This window comes from Nestor notabilis, unplaced genomic scaffold (genome assembly GCF_000696875.1).
Source record: "Nestor notabilis isolate BGI_N333 unplaced genomic scaffold, ASM69687v1 scaffold27357, whole genome shotgun sequence".
NCBI classification, from domain to species: domain Eukaryota; kingdom Metazoa; phylum Chordata; class Aves; order Psittaciformes; family Psittacidae; genus Nestor; species Nestor notabilis.
Window position 1 is genome coordinate 40261 of NW_009937319.1, and position 13394 is coordinate 53654.

The following is a 13394-nucleotide window of genomic DNA, read 5'->3' on the forward strand; positions in this document are numbered from 1 at the left end:
CTACAGATGCAGTTTAGGATTAGTACTGGTCATTGCCATGCTAGCATCCAGCTTACCCAGATATTTGGAGGAGAGAGAGAAGATACAAGCTAATTGTACATGATCATCATGGCAGACAGAAAAGCAGGCCTGCATACTACAGAGAGCTGCTAATCAGCTTTTAAGAGGAGTTTACCTACCCTCTATCAACAGATGCAGAAGTTTTGCATGGCATTGTGGCAAAGACCCTTTAACATGGATATTTTCCCCTTACCCTCTAAGAGTTACCCCTCACTAGAGCAATGAGTACCGCTCCCCTGTGACCTCCAATTGCATTGCTTTCACATGGGTTGCCCTCAAAAACCACTGGCAAGCGAGAGCCAATGCTGGAGCATTGCTTTCAGCCGCTGTTCAGAGGTTACCCCACAGCCCTCCTCGGTCACAGTGCTACATGTGGTTTGTGTCGCTGGTCTGTGAGACACTGCCTTCACAGCGCAGCCAGAGACAGCTGAAGCATCAGAGATTTGATTATTCCTCTAGGCTGATGAGGCCAAAATTTGCTTAGCTTCAGGAAATGGAACAAGGCCTAAATCTTCTCCCAAGTGTTGGTCTAATGATGGATGAAATTGTTTTCCTTCATTTTCTGTGCTAAAACTAAGCCAGAGTTGCATGTTTCAACAGATGTTGCCCTGTGTAGGCTGAAACATGTTGGTAGAGTATAACTACACATATTTAAACCCAGACACGTATAGAGAATCTGTACAGGGGTTTCACACATCCAAAATAAACAGCATGTTCCCAAGTTGCACCCTGGGAACCTTCAGGCAGGAAGTGGTGGGGGATCTCCCACACTTGGCCAGCTGACATGCTGGCATGCATGTCCTTGCCAGTGCTGCTTCTGCCACAGAACATTCCTATGCGCTGAGTTACTGGGGAAATATTTGGGCTTTCTAAACACTTTGAAAAACAGCTTTTTAACTGTTGCACTGGGGAATAAATGTGATGGGAAAACAAAACTCCATTTCCCCAAGACTATTACTAGATATAAACAGATAAAGTAAGGCCATAGCTTTCAGATGGCATGGGCATTCCAAAACTGGGGCTTTAAATAGGTTTTTAAATAGGATGTTGTTGCTTAGCCCACGCAAGAAGCCTGGCCGTAAGAGAGGCAATGAAGTTAGCTGATGTGTCGTGTTCCCTTGAAACACAAGAGTTCTGTTTCCCAGGTGAATATTTGCACAAGGACTGTAAAATCTGGAACACTAATTTCCCCAGGTGCAGGCAGGTATAACTCCTCACAATTTAGTAGCATTGCTAGATTTGACTACAGCCCCAAATTTGAGAAATAAAGACACCGTCCTTAAAGCAACTAAAGAAATCATAGAATAATTTTGGTTAGAAGGAATGCCTGTGCATCATGAGCCCTCTGCTTCAAACAGATCACAAATGAGAAAAGTAGACCACAGTATTTCACCAGGCACATAAGCATGAAGTAAGCAGGTACATGCAGAAACCTTTTCCTGGGCTGGCTGGGAGGTTTGTTTCAGTATTCCCACTGAAACACAGGCAGTTGTGACTCCACACAGCACGCCCTGTGCTAGTGCTGTCTGCGAGGAGCCAGTATTTTCCTCCCCAGCTCCCAGCAACTGCTCCCATGATTGTGCTGCTCTGGCAGCCCTGACCACTGCAGGGGACAGTAATGCAGTTCCATGTCACAGGGACGCTGGCTGGCTCAGATATGCTAACAACAACAGTGGTAGAAGATCATCAGTGAGACACTACAACTTTAAGCACCAGGAGCTTTTGATGTAATTAATTCAAGAAGCTGCTTGTACCAGATCATTCAGCCAGTACTCTCAGACATCCCAAGACCATGTCTTCAAAGCCCATAGGTTATGCTATTTGACAAAATCAACAGAAACGAGAAGACCACCAAAATATGTTATTTTCCTTTCTCTGCTGATTAGTACATTGGGCAGCTCAAATTGAATACCTGAGAAGCGAATAGAAATATTCTAGAAACACAGAACACACACACTTAAGCTGGCTGGAGGCTGTTATGGCTAAGCATGGGAAAGCTCCATTCGTATCTGTTAGCAAGGATGAAGCAGACAAGCAACAAAGGGACTCTTGCAACCTTGTCAAAATTCATTAAAATGCATTGGCATGCACAGCCTCACTTCTGTTTGGGAATACCTGGAAAACAAAGGCATGCCCTCCAGTTTGGGGAATATCTGGTTATGAGTCCTCCATTATCTCAGGTTTGCTTTTGTAAGTGTGAGTGCCATGATCCCAGCACTACTATCCTTTCAAAACCAATAGGCTGTCTTTCTGGGAGTTACAAACAAGTAGCGAGCACTGCTACTTCTTCACAATGGCAGTGTAACAAGAGTCAGTAATAGCTGTTTACTCTGCCCTGTCTGAGGAAGCCATACAGCTGTGATTACAAACATCTAATTTGTCCGATGCTACCTCTTCGCACAGAACCGATTCCTGACGTAGGAGCAGAGCGCTCTGCAGGCTTCTCTTGTGCAAGGAAGACAAGGTGGCCTCTGCAAGCGAAACTACTCCTCAGATGCACCCTCTCCTAGACTGAGCTCTCTGAAGTTGCCCACTCAGGTCATTTTTGGCATCAGGTTCTTTCCAAACTCAGGAGGTGGTGCTGGCCTTGAGTAACTTACTATTTCTCAATGAGGGGAGAAAGGAAGGCTGGACGTGGCAAAAACTGGAGCAAAGATCAGAGTGTTAATAAACACACACTGTGGTGGTCCCATTGGATTTTAATAACCAACTGAATGGACACCTCTGGACTGGCTCTCTGCCTTGCTGTCACTCAGCCTTTCTCCTTTAACACATAGGCTGTCCTCAGTTGCCTCTCCAGCTCTCTGTGTGAGCCAGGCTGCCCTATGGCCCTGCTGCCAAACACTGTTAATTCTCCACCCATCACTTGCTCCTTTGCCTGCATGGTGTCTGCGAGGACAGAACCACTGTGGTCTGCCCACGAGAGCCTCGTTTCTTCAGCCTTGCAGCAACCCTCCTTCCACCAGAAATAAACCAAATCTAACTCAAGATTCTTATTTAGGTCAATGCAATGCAGAAATGAGAGAGAGGGAATACGGTAGGCAATGTATTTCTGTGCCTCATCCTGGCTTCTGCAGCCTGTCAGAGATTCAAGCCTTGATTTACAGCAACCAAAGGGTGATGATTATTGATCCGCAGCCACCCCACCCCACTCATTGCCATTGAGAGATCCAACCTACAGCAGTGATTGCCACACCTACATGCTTCTTCAAGCAAGAACTGAGCCCGATGGGACCCTGATGTCTGTAGAGTCTGCATTGTGTCCTGCTTTGGTGGCTGGTCCACCTTCCCCTGCCTCCAGCATGCACCAGCGCTGGTGGAGACTCTCTTAATAGCATGAAATGGATCCACGGATCCATGACTGGGATATCCAGAGGGGTAGTCAGATAACCTTCTATCACTGGGAGTCTCAAGACCCTTGTAAATCTTGGGAAATGACAACAGTTGGCTTTTCTCTTTACTCAATTGAAGAAAAGAGAGAAATAATGGTAAAAGGAGATGGGGCAGGTGGGGAAAATTTCTATCTCGCCACAGATACGGGGATTTGCTAGTGTTGTGGCAGCTTTGCACAAAGCCTTTCAGAGCAAGACCCCAGTGCCTCAGAAACCTGGGGAATCCAGGTCACCAACAGGCTGCTAAGATCTGGCATAGCTGAATTATTTTCATAGAGAGAACAAAATTAATTTTTGTTGGAAGGGCTGAGCAGTGCAGCAGCATGAGAGAAGGGAAATCTTCTTTCCAGTAATTTTTTCAAGACATATTTAAATCTGTTTTTTCCCCTTGCAAAGTGTAAAGCTTGAGCCTAAATTTGCTCAACTGAGCTGACCACAGACTCTATCACTCCCTATGTCTTGCAAACACTAGACACTGCCAAAACTGGGAATATGTATTTGCCAGAGGCAAACTGCAGCATTCAGCAATCAAGACTTCAGTCTCCATGGCTTCAACAAGCTTCAGTGAGACCTATCTGCCCATCAGCCCAAAATGTTTCTATATGTTCTGACAAAAACAGTCATGTAACGAGAAAATGGAACTGGCAATTTTCCATATAAAACAAGAAAACTTCATAAATGTTTCTCCTGTGCCTTACATACAAAATTTGTAAAGGTCTGTGCTCTCCACTGCTCATTTATCCACACTCTAGATAGATTTTAATGTTCTACTAATCTTTGAGGACAGTGCATGAAAAAGAGGTGAGAATTTGACTGCGTGTGTGAAGGCAGGAAAGTAGATTTGATATAATACTGCCTTTTAAAAGTCAGTAGTTACTTGCAGCCCTGCTTGAACGATCAGACGTGCTGCTTTCAGTAGAAGGCTGGTTTTCACATGAGCAACAAACCCCTGATGCTCATGGGCAAAAATCCTATTTAACCACAGCAGAACCTGGCACTGCATTAAGTGCATTTAGCATATCTGCAAGTTTCCATTCGTGCATGCTGGCTGCATTTTGGTAACAGACACTCATGTTTTGTATCTGAATCCAAGAAAAAAATGCCTCCTGCTGACCAGTGAGTAGCCAAAGCAGTCCTTGACTACAAGGAATATAAACTATGCTTTATCAAAGTCACATCTCAGGCTACAAGGAGAACTCAAGGAGGCTCAAGCAATTAAGACTACCGTTCACTTTCTCCATACCAAGATTAAACATAAACTAAGATTACATTCTTCCTACTGCTTTGGGCTGTTTGACCCTTCTGATTTCAAATGATTTCAGCATGGATGGACATAAAGTTGTCATTTCACATTGTCAGGAAAGAGATCACACTGTGATTCCAAGCTACCAGAAACATGTTTTATCATGCTTAAAAATAGCAAGAGTACCAGAATAAAGTTTGCTTTGGGGTCTGCTGGGTATGTGTAGGCTGGAAAGGTGGCAGATCTGTTTGTAATGAGGTGTGGCAGTAGACGAAGGATTACGAATAGGGAAAATTCACAGGGTAGACTTCCTTCTGTTCATCGCGCTCATGGAAACAGACAACTGGAAGGGAGGATAAAGGAAGAGGAACTGGGGATGTCAGCAGTCATTTTAACCTTGAAAGGACAGTGGTTATTAGCTAGCTTGTATGCATTATTGTGGATTATTTTTACCTGGAACTACAGCTTCTCCCAGTTTATAATTTACAGTGGCAATAAGAAATCTGCCACCTTTAAAACAAGTATATTAACATAGATTGGCAGTTGCTACTTAAGCTGTGTACTTGCAAACCACCTGAACACCACTGCTACATTTGTAGAACTTGATCAGTACCACAAACATCAGTTGAGTTGATGGAATAATGCTGTGATCCTTTGCCCCATTACTGTCACCACTCATTGTGATCTCTAGTTATTCCCTCAATAAATCAGGAACCTCGAGCTGTGTTAGAAGAAAAAGGAGAAGACAAGGTTTGTGCTTTCCCTTAATAATATGGCAATGCTCCCTGTTGTGAGTGCAAAAACATAGTAACAGAGCTGTGCCTGTATGCGTTACCTAGATCTGGGCTGACAGACATAGCAGAGCTCACGACAAGGTTTTGCTTGCTTGCACTGTTGCTCCATAGCTACCATCAATTCCCCTTCTTGTTTGACTCTGGAACATAAGTGAACAATGGTGACCTGGCACTTCCTTTTGTCTTCGTGGCTTTCTTCCCCAAGTCACCGTGCAGCATAGGAAGCAATCCTGGCTGCAAATGCTCAGAACTGCACTGTTTAGCTAGTAAGTGCAAAAATCCAAAACATCGTGACTATATAAAACCGGAAAGATGTGATCTTACAGTAAGCTTAAACCACAGAAACTAACAGGAAATTCAACCTGGACTACCAAGAGCCTAAGCTATTAGCTTTTTTATTTCTAAATCTTAACCAAAAATTAAAGGGAAGGAAATACTACAAATATGATTTTCTCATACCAATTTGTGGGAATGCAGTTGTGCTCATAACGGCAGAAATATGTGATCTATATCCTGCTTTATCTTACAAAGCACAAGTTTGTGAACAAGGTTTTTCTAATTACCCTTGTGTAAATTACAGGCAACATCACTAGTATCCTCACGAAGGCACCAATAGGATTAGTTCCAAGGAGAAAAAACACATCGCCAAGAATATACCTATTTTGCTATCTCACACAAGCCAGCTTCACACAAGAGACACAGTAACATTCACTGTACGGAAAAGAAAAAAGGGAAGAAAATCCCGAACCAGTAGCTTTGCTACTTTTCAGGTCAGGCAGAATTACCAATCTCATTTAGAAAGCACCAACAGAGATTTGCCCTATCAAAACAAATGTTCAGAGCCTTTTCATCTTGTCTTTCCTTAGCAAATCTTCTGCTTTCGATACTAACAGCACTGTTGGAATGGAAATTTGGAAATTTTTCTAGGAGAAAAATTGCTGTTGACAAATGGATCTGGAGGAACAGGACTACTGCTTGCTCCTGTGTTGTACTGCTAGCAGGAGATCTCTGTACAGATGCTTCTTAATTAGTCATCTGAAGACTTACAGCAATCACGTCATGCATATTGTTTGGCTGTAACTTCCACATTCCATTTAATGACAAGTGTTATTAACTAGACAGCTGAAGACAGAACAAGTTCTCTGCCTTTTGGTTTTTAAGCTGTAGAGAGCATTTCTTTCATATCTGGCCATAAATCAAGATCAATATTAGACTCAACACCTTTCCATCAGTATTAGCTCATCTTACCTTAGTTTTAATACTGGCAGTATTGGTTTATATCTTTTTTTATAGTCCATTACTTTCAAAGTCCTATGAAACACTTTGCAGTAATTTTGTAGACTACATTAATTTCTCACAGCAATAGCTAAGCTGGAGAATTGCAGATCCTCTCCACTGAGCAAAAAGTGATGTTTTTGCTACTTGGGTCTACTGGGATTTGAAAGCTACTTTTCTCTCTTCTGTTTTTCAGCCCCTAACACTTGGCACAGTTATGCAATGACCACAAGTTAACAGAAGCTGTGTAAGAAACAGGCTGTATATGTTGCTTAATTATGAGGTAGGTTTACCATTTACTAGATAACCAAATAAAACACAGCCTGGAATTTCTTTTGAGCTACATACTGCATTATTTTTTAAGATCCTGAAAGACTGATAAAGACTTGATAAAACTGCATTTTGTCAAAAGGTATGGTTGGGGAGTCAGCAGCCTGGAGGCAAAGCCTTCAATTAGGTCAAACCTGGGGACAAAAGGCTCTCCAATTCTCAGCACAATCAGGAACAATGGGATTTTGGTCTGGAAAAAGAGCATTTTTGTTACAACACCTGAAGGACTCACACTTACACCCCCGAAGAATAACAGCTCCAGCCTCACCTGGGTAGCTGCACCCAAAGGCTCCCTCTGTGCTGCCTTACGCCTGACTGCTGAGCAGCCTTCTGCTTGCTTGCTGCACTGGAAAGCAATGTGTTACTGCATCCAGAGCTCTTCTGCAGGGGACACAACGTTTAGAAGAGCAGTTTGAAGTTTCCCCTAAGTGCTATCAGAAACTGAAGCACAACTCTAAGAAGGATGGAACAAATGGTCAAGGAACGTCTCCTCTCCTACACATCCATCCAGGGCCTCTGTTAGCCTCCTGGATGTTCCTCTGCCTTTCAAAAAATTAAACAATGAACTAGATATTGATTAATACAGAAACATAAAAACAAGCTTCACTTAAGCTTCATGTCAATCCAGTGAGTCTCTCACTGAACGTGGGTGTAGAGAGAAGTTTTTATACAGTCAGAAGCAGAAATGTTTTGGAAAGCAGAAGAGTCTGCTAGTGCATGTTTAATCTGCTTCTGACTACTTTGTTTTATCCTAGCACTTTCATCTTTACCTATACAGCAACTTCACTATTCTCAGCATGCATTAACTGGAATAGGAACATGCTTCATTGGAAATACATTATTTATAGGTTTCCTTCCTCCTGGACCAGCAGGATGACCGGACCAGCACACAGCTCTGGCTCCTACAACACATTCTTTCAACAGTAGCTGTTACATACCCAAGGGCCTTTAAAGTGTTTCTTGAAAACAGTGGTACTGAAACTCAAAAACCAAACACAGACCATTGCCTCAGCCCTGAAGCCCTTATCCTGTATAAAGCTGTTGAAATCCTGGCCTCAATGAAATAAATACTCTGGGACACTGACTTCAATCACTCTTTGCTTTTTCATTATTATCAACTAAAGGAGTGAATTAAAAAATACACAAGATTTGGAGAAATTGTCTCCAGCAGAAAATGCAAGGCTGAAGTTACTTGGTTTTCAGCCAGAGAACCTCTTGACTTGCTATAGATACCAGTTCCCCTCTGTCCTAGAAGCAATGCTAATTACCCATTCATCACTGCAAATTGACAACATAAATGCTGACTTGTGCAAACAATGTTAGAGAAAATGGTGTTCTTGCTTCAGAAATGAATTACACAGCCTTTTAAGCTTTCTACACTTCTCAGTTTTATGTAAACTCTAATTTCTAAGCCTTTGTTCTGCCTTTAAAGGTCATGCAGTTGAAAGCTATGAAGCATAGCATGTGTTCCCACTGATATTAAAATACTGTTTACTAAATCATGCATATAAATGTAAAGAAGAAACTGTTTGCAACCTACTGCGTTAATGAGAGATGATTTATCAGACAACATGGTTCCAAGTATCAACATGTGGAATGTTAAAATCTGATCTTCATCACACAATGTGATTTTTTTTTGGTTGCCTTTTGAAGCAAAGTCTCCACATTGCCATCCAATCACCCTAACTTGTGATGACACTGTATCTGAGTGATTAAACTCTTAATCTTGCCAATGCCTGACTTCAGGAATACAAGCGGTCTTTTTAGAGTCGAGCATATGATTGCACATTTGCAAGATCAGGATTTCATCTGCATATTCAAATTGCAAAACTGCATCTTCCCTGTGTTAGTGTGAGGCCAACTATAGCACTCCAAATGCTAAACAACCACTGTAGAGCTGGACAGTATTTTTAGCACCTCTATGGTGCACTTCTATCTTTAGCTGCTGTGTTCACAAACAATCCCACAGGACACTGCACAGCTAACATAGCTCGGGCTCTTCACCACATTCAATTTTTCTTCCAAAACACGACGAAAGCAGACTATACAACAGGCCAGTTCAGGACCTGCCAAAGTTTCCTTAGATGCTTTGTCTTGAGCAGAGCAGAGCTGTATCAAAGTACTAAAACATTAAAACATGAGAGCATTCTGCTCTGGAGTGGCAATGGAGCTTGCCGTGACTTCCTCCGGGGAAAATACAGCTCTGCGCTCTGAGTTTGCACTGTGCAGATAAATCAAGGAGGACAGTGAAGGATTTCTGCATGTTGTTTCCTAGCAGGATGTTGCCCATAGGTTCATGGCAAATTTCTGGTCAAAGCTTAACCCTGCAAAAGAAGTTAATAATTGAACTTGCCAAGTGATCACAATTTCTAAATCCAACTGCACCTTGTTTTTACAAAGAGGCATATTAAACCAGTGAGCCATTTTATTAGACTCATGCTCATGTAACAAAAACATGTGTTAGCTCTCGAGTGCCAAGTATCATCCTGGAGGGTTACCAATCCCTGTTACAGATTTTGTAGCCAGACTGCAGTTATCTGTCATAACAGAGGAGGTAGTTTTGAACACACAGAATGAAAGATGCTGCTCTATTTGGGAATGCTTTACATGGTCCTGGTCTCTTTGTAGAACTCTAGGAAAGAGATGTACTGTATGGTGGGGAAGAGCTTGAAACTTCCTGCTGGCTGCAGCGAGACTATCTTGTGGAAGCCTTCTGGATGGCTAGGGCATGGCCCCAAGCTTGCTCCTACATTCCCTAGACGAACTTTTGAAAATGGCTGCAGCACCACAAGTTCCAACATGCAGCTGCAGCAGCTGGGTCAAGTCTGAGTGTATAGGAAATGTTTTTAAAGACATCTGTATGAGATGTTTCAAAACTACAGGTTTACCACAAAGAGAGAAACGACTCATCGTGGGAATGGCAGTATTAATCAGATGATTGACCTTTGAAGCTTCAAATCTGAAATGCTTTCCACACCGAGCTGGAGCTGCATATGGAGACAATAGCCTCTGATATCTTAATTTACAGAGGAAACACTGATGGAATCCCATATATCCTGTTAATGGTGAAGGGAAGGGAATTATGTAAAGGAACTATTTTTTTTTCATTAAGTGCCTTAGCTGAGGTTTGCAGATGAGCCTAGACACTTGGCTCCAATTTAATTTCAAGGGGATAAGATAACCTGGAAACCCTGAGAAAACCTTAGACCTTGTGAGTGCTTCATAAATGGGCTCCTCATTTCCCCATATACACTTTTCTTCTCTCCCATCACTATGTGCTATCAAACATTCTGTTATTAAAATTCTTTACATGATAACAAGACTTTCCAAATAAAACGTGTTCATTAGCTTCCTCTACCCTACCACAGGTATGGCCGTATGTCTGAGAGGTGTCAGACCTGGGGAAACAGCATCAGGGCCAAAAGGGTGTCCCTTTGCTCTGCAGCAGCACCAGAGCAAGGCTGAGATGCACCAGAGGCAGCAGCGTGTACTGTATGCTACATCTACAATGCCTTTCTGTGGTTTTTCTTCTTAAAAGGAGAAAGAGTTATTTTTTCATTTTAAGCATAGCACATGTTCAATGAAGAATACCACAGTTAAATCATTCAAAGCATTCACATTATGTAACATTAGCATCAGGTTAAGGATAAAGGAAAAAAAATCTTTGCAGGTGCTTTGCTTTTTCTGAGCCTTTTCTTACAGGGCTTAATTTTTAAATGAGTAGAGACTTCCCCTCTATGCAGGATGTGAGGTTGACATCCTGGGGTATGGTCCTCATCCTGCTAAGGGCTCCTCAACTGTAAAACCGTGGGTTGCAAGACTTGGCCTTTACTAAGAAGCAATATTACAGGAAAACTCACTGTATACCTTTGAACATCAACAGAAAATTACCCTTCCATTTGCTAATATAGACACGGTGTCTGGAGTTGAGCAAACACATTCTTGAAAGGTCAGAACACTTGAACTGTAGGTACCTAGTTTAGGATGAAAAAAAAATTGTTGTTGCCTCTTAGTTACGACATTTCAGTTTACCCACAAGAATTACACTACTTCCCCTAAAAGTTTTCAAGCCCAAGAACATGCTTTTCTCCCAGTGCTGGAAAGTGAATGTAAAACTCTTTTTCTGTATTAACTCATCACTGAATCCAGTGGTTTGTCAAGAATACAGCCATTCCTCCCCAGAGGCCTTCAGCCACCAGTAGACAAGTGTATGGGGTCACCCTGTCTGCCTTCAAGTAGAAGGGGCTGGAGGAAACCGACCCTCCTGGGTAGCAGCTGATGGAGAGTTGCTGCCCGGGCAAGCCACACACGACCATTCGCACCAAACTTTGCAAACGTGAGAGAAGTATGAAACCTCCTAAAATAGAGAGCTGGAGGGTGGGCAGCTCTTCATTTTTTCTGAAAGAATGGGAGGAACTTCCTCTTTCAATTACAGTTAGACAGTCTAGTGAGGATATAACTGCTGCAACAGTCAGGAAACGACTGTCATGTCCGGACAGCACTACAGAGTGTTACTGGGGAGCTGCAAGGCCCTTGCAAACTGGGAACAAAAGTTTGGATTTGCTGGAAGTGCTCTGACTCAGTGTTGTGTCCACCTTCAAGTTTCAGGGTGTTAAGGGACTTGAAGGAACACCAGTTTAACCCTAGCCCAAAGAGGTGAGGTTCACTTCAATGGAGCAGCTTGATGTTACTTCATCACTTTAGACCATATTCCTTCCCTGAGGCTCAGACATCCCGAGGCCAAGCTGCACCTCTGGGACTAATTACTATGGGTGAGCACTGTGTTAATGTGACCCACTGTGCTGGGCCATGCTGGAACCTCATCAGGACATTGTGTGCACTGTGCCCAGGTAGTCTGAGCAATCTCAAGCTGAACTGCACCGAGAGGAAGTCCCCTCAGGTTATTCATTGCTGGTGAACAGGGACGTCTTAGGCAAGGTAAGATGACTGATCTCTGTAAGAAATAAAAGCCCCTCAGGTGGAAGCTGCTGAACTTCAGCTGAGAAGAGCTGACTAACTGCAAATGCAGTGGAGATTGAAACAGGTTAGCCACTAAAAGTGGTTGAGGATAACCGTTTTATTACACAAAGGATGTCAGGTACTGCTTTGTAGAAGAGATCACAACTTCTTCAAATGGACTAACTTGAGCACTTCCATGTGCTTACCATGGCTGCAACCCCTCTCCTTCATCCTTACCACTGTGCAAACCTCCTGCCAGCTTACCTTTGGTCCTTGGCTGTATTTCCAGCACACATGGGTGGCATCAACAGTGTATTTCTCAAGTCTCCCATTGCCAAGTTCCTAAAGAAGAGCTAACTTCTCTTCTGAACCAAATTTTCAGTAGAGTCTCTCCTAATGCCCACCAACGCCATTGGTACCACATCATGGCGTGGCACGTACCAGCCCCATACACCTCATCCCACCTCTGTGGTTGTTTTGGAGAAAGAGAGCTCCAGTTCTTCAAAACAAACCTATTACCTATTGAAGTTTTTGTGGAGACTGCAAAGAAACTGTACCTGGTTTCCTGTGCTTCAGTCACTATGATACAGTCACACAGTCAGTCATACATGATATAGGAAATGAGCAGGAAACATCAACCTTACGTATTGCAGCAATTCTTTCCCTTCCCTCCACGCCATATCTGAGCAGCACACCAAGGCCTGACCTTGCACTTTTTAGTACAGCCTTTCTTATGCAAACATTTGAGTCAGGTCTGGAGCCAAAAATGAATAAAAACACATTACATATTTTTAATTTCCTTTTTAATGCAAACATGCTGATACCCTGTTTCATACCTATTTGTACTCAAACCTAAGACAAACTGTGTGTTTTTAACTGCATGAATTTTGTAAGATCAACAAAAATTAAAAAAATGTAACCTATTTTTCACTTCTTCTGCTACCAGTGTAAAGACTGTTAAAGAACTGATATTCCTGGACCTCTGCAGATGTGAGAGGTTCTGATGCAGAAAAAAGAGTGTACTATGATCAAGCGCATGTATTAGGAGGTTTCAGCTGTTATATTTGTCCTTCTCCCTGTTACAGTCATCTTAATTTTGCTTCCATTAAAAAATCCAAGGCAGAAAATCAACAAAGACCTACTCCTTCACCTTGCTTCTTTGCACAATCATTTGGACAGTGGATGTAGAACAGTACTTTTCTAACCTGTCAGTATTTCATATCCACTTTATCCAGGTGTAAATGACAGCAAGGAGTAAGGAAGGGATTTAATAAAAATACCCTCTTTTCCTCTTAAAATTTCACCTTAAGTTGAAATACAATTTTCCTCTTTTCTTTCCCT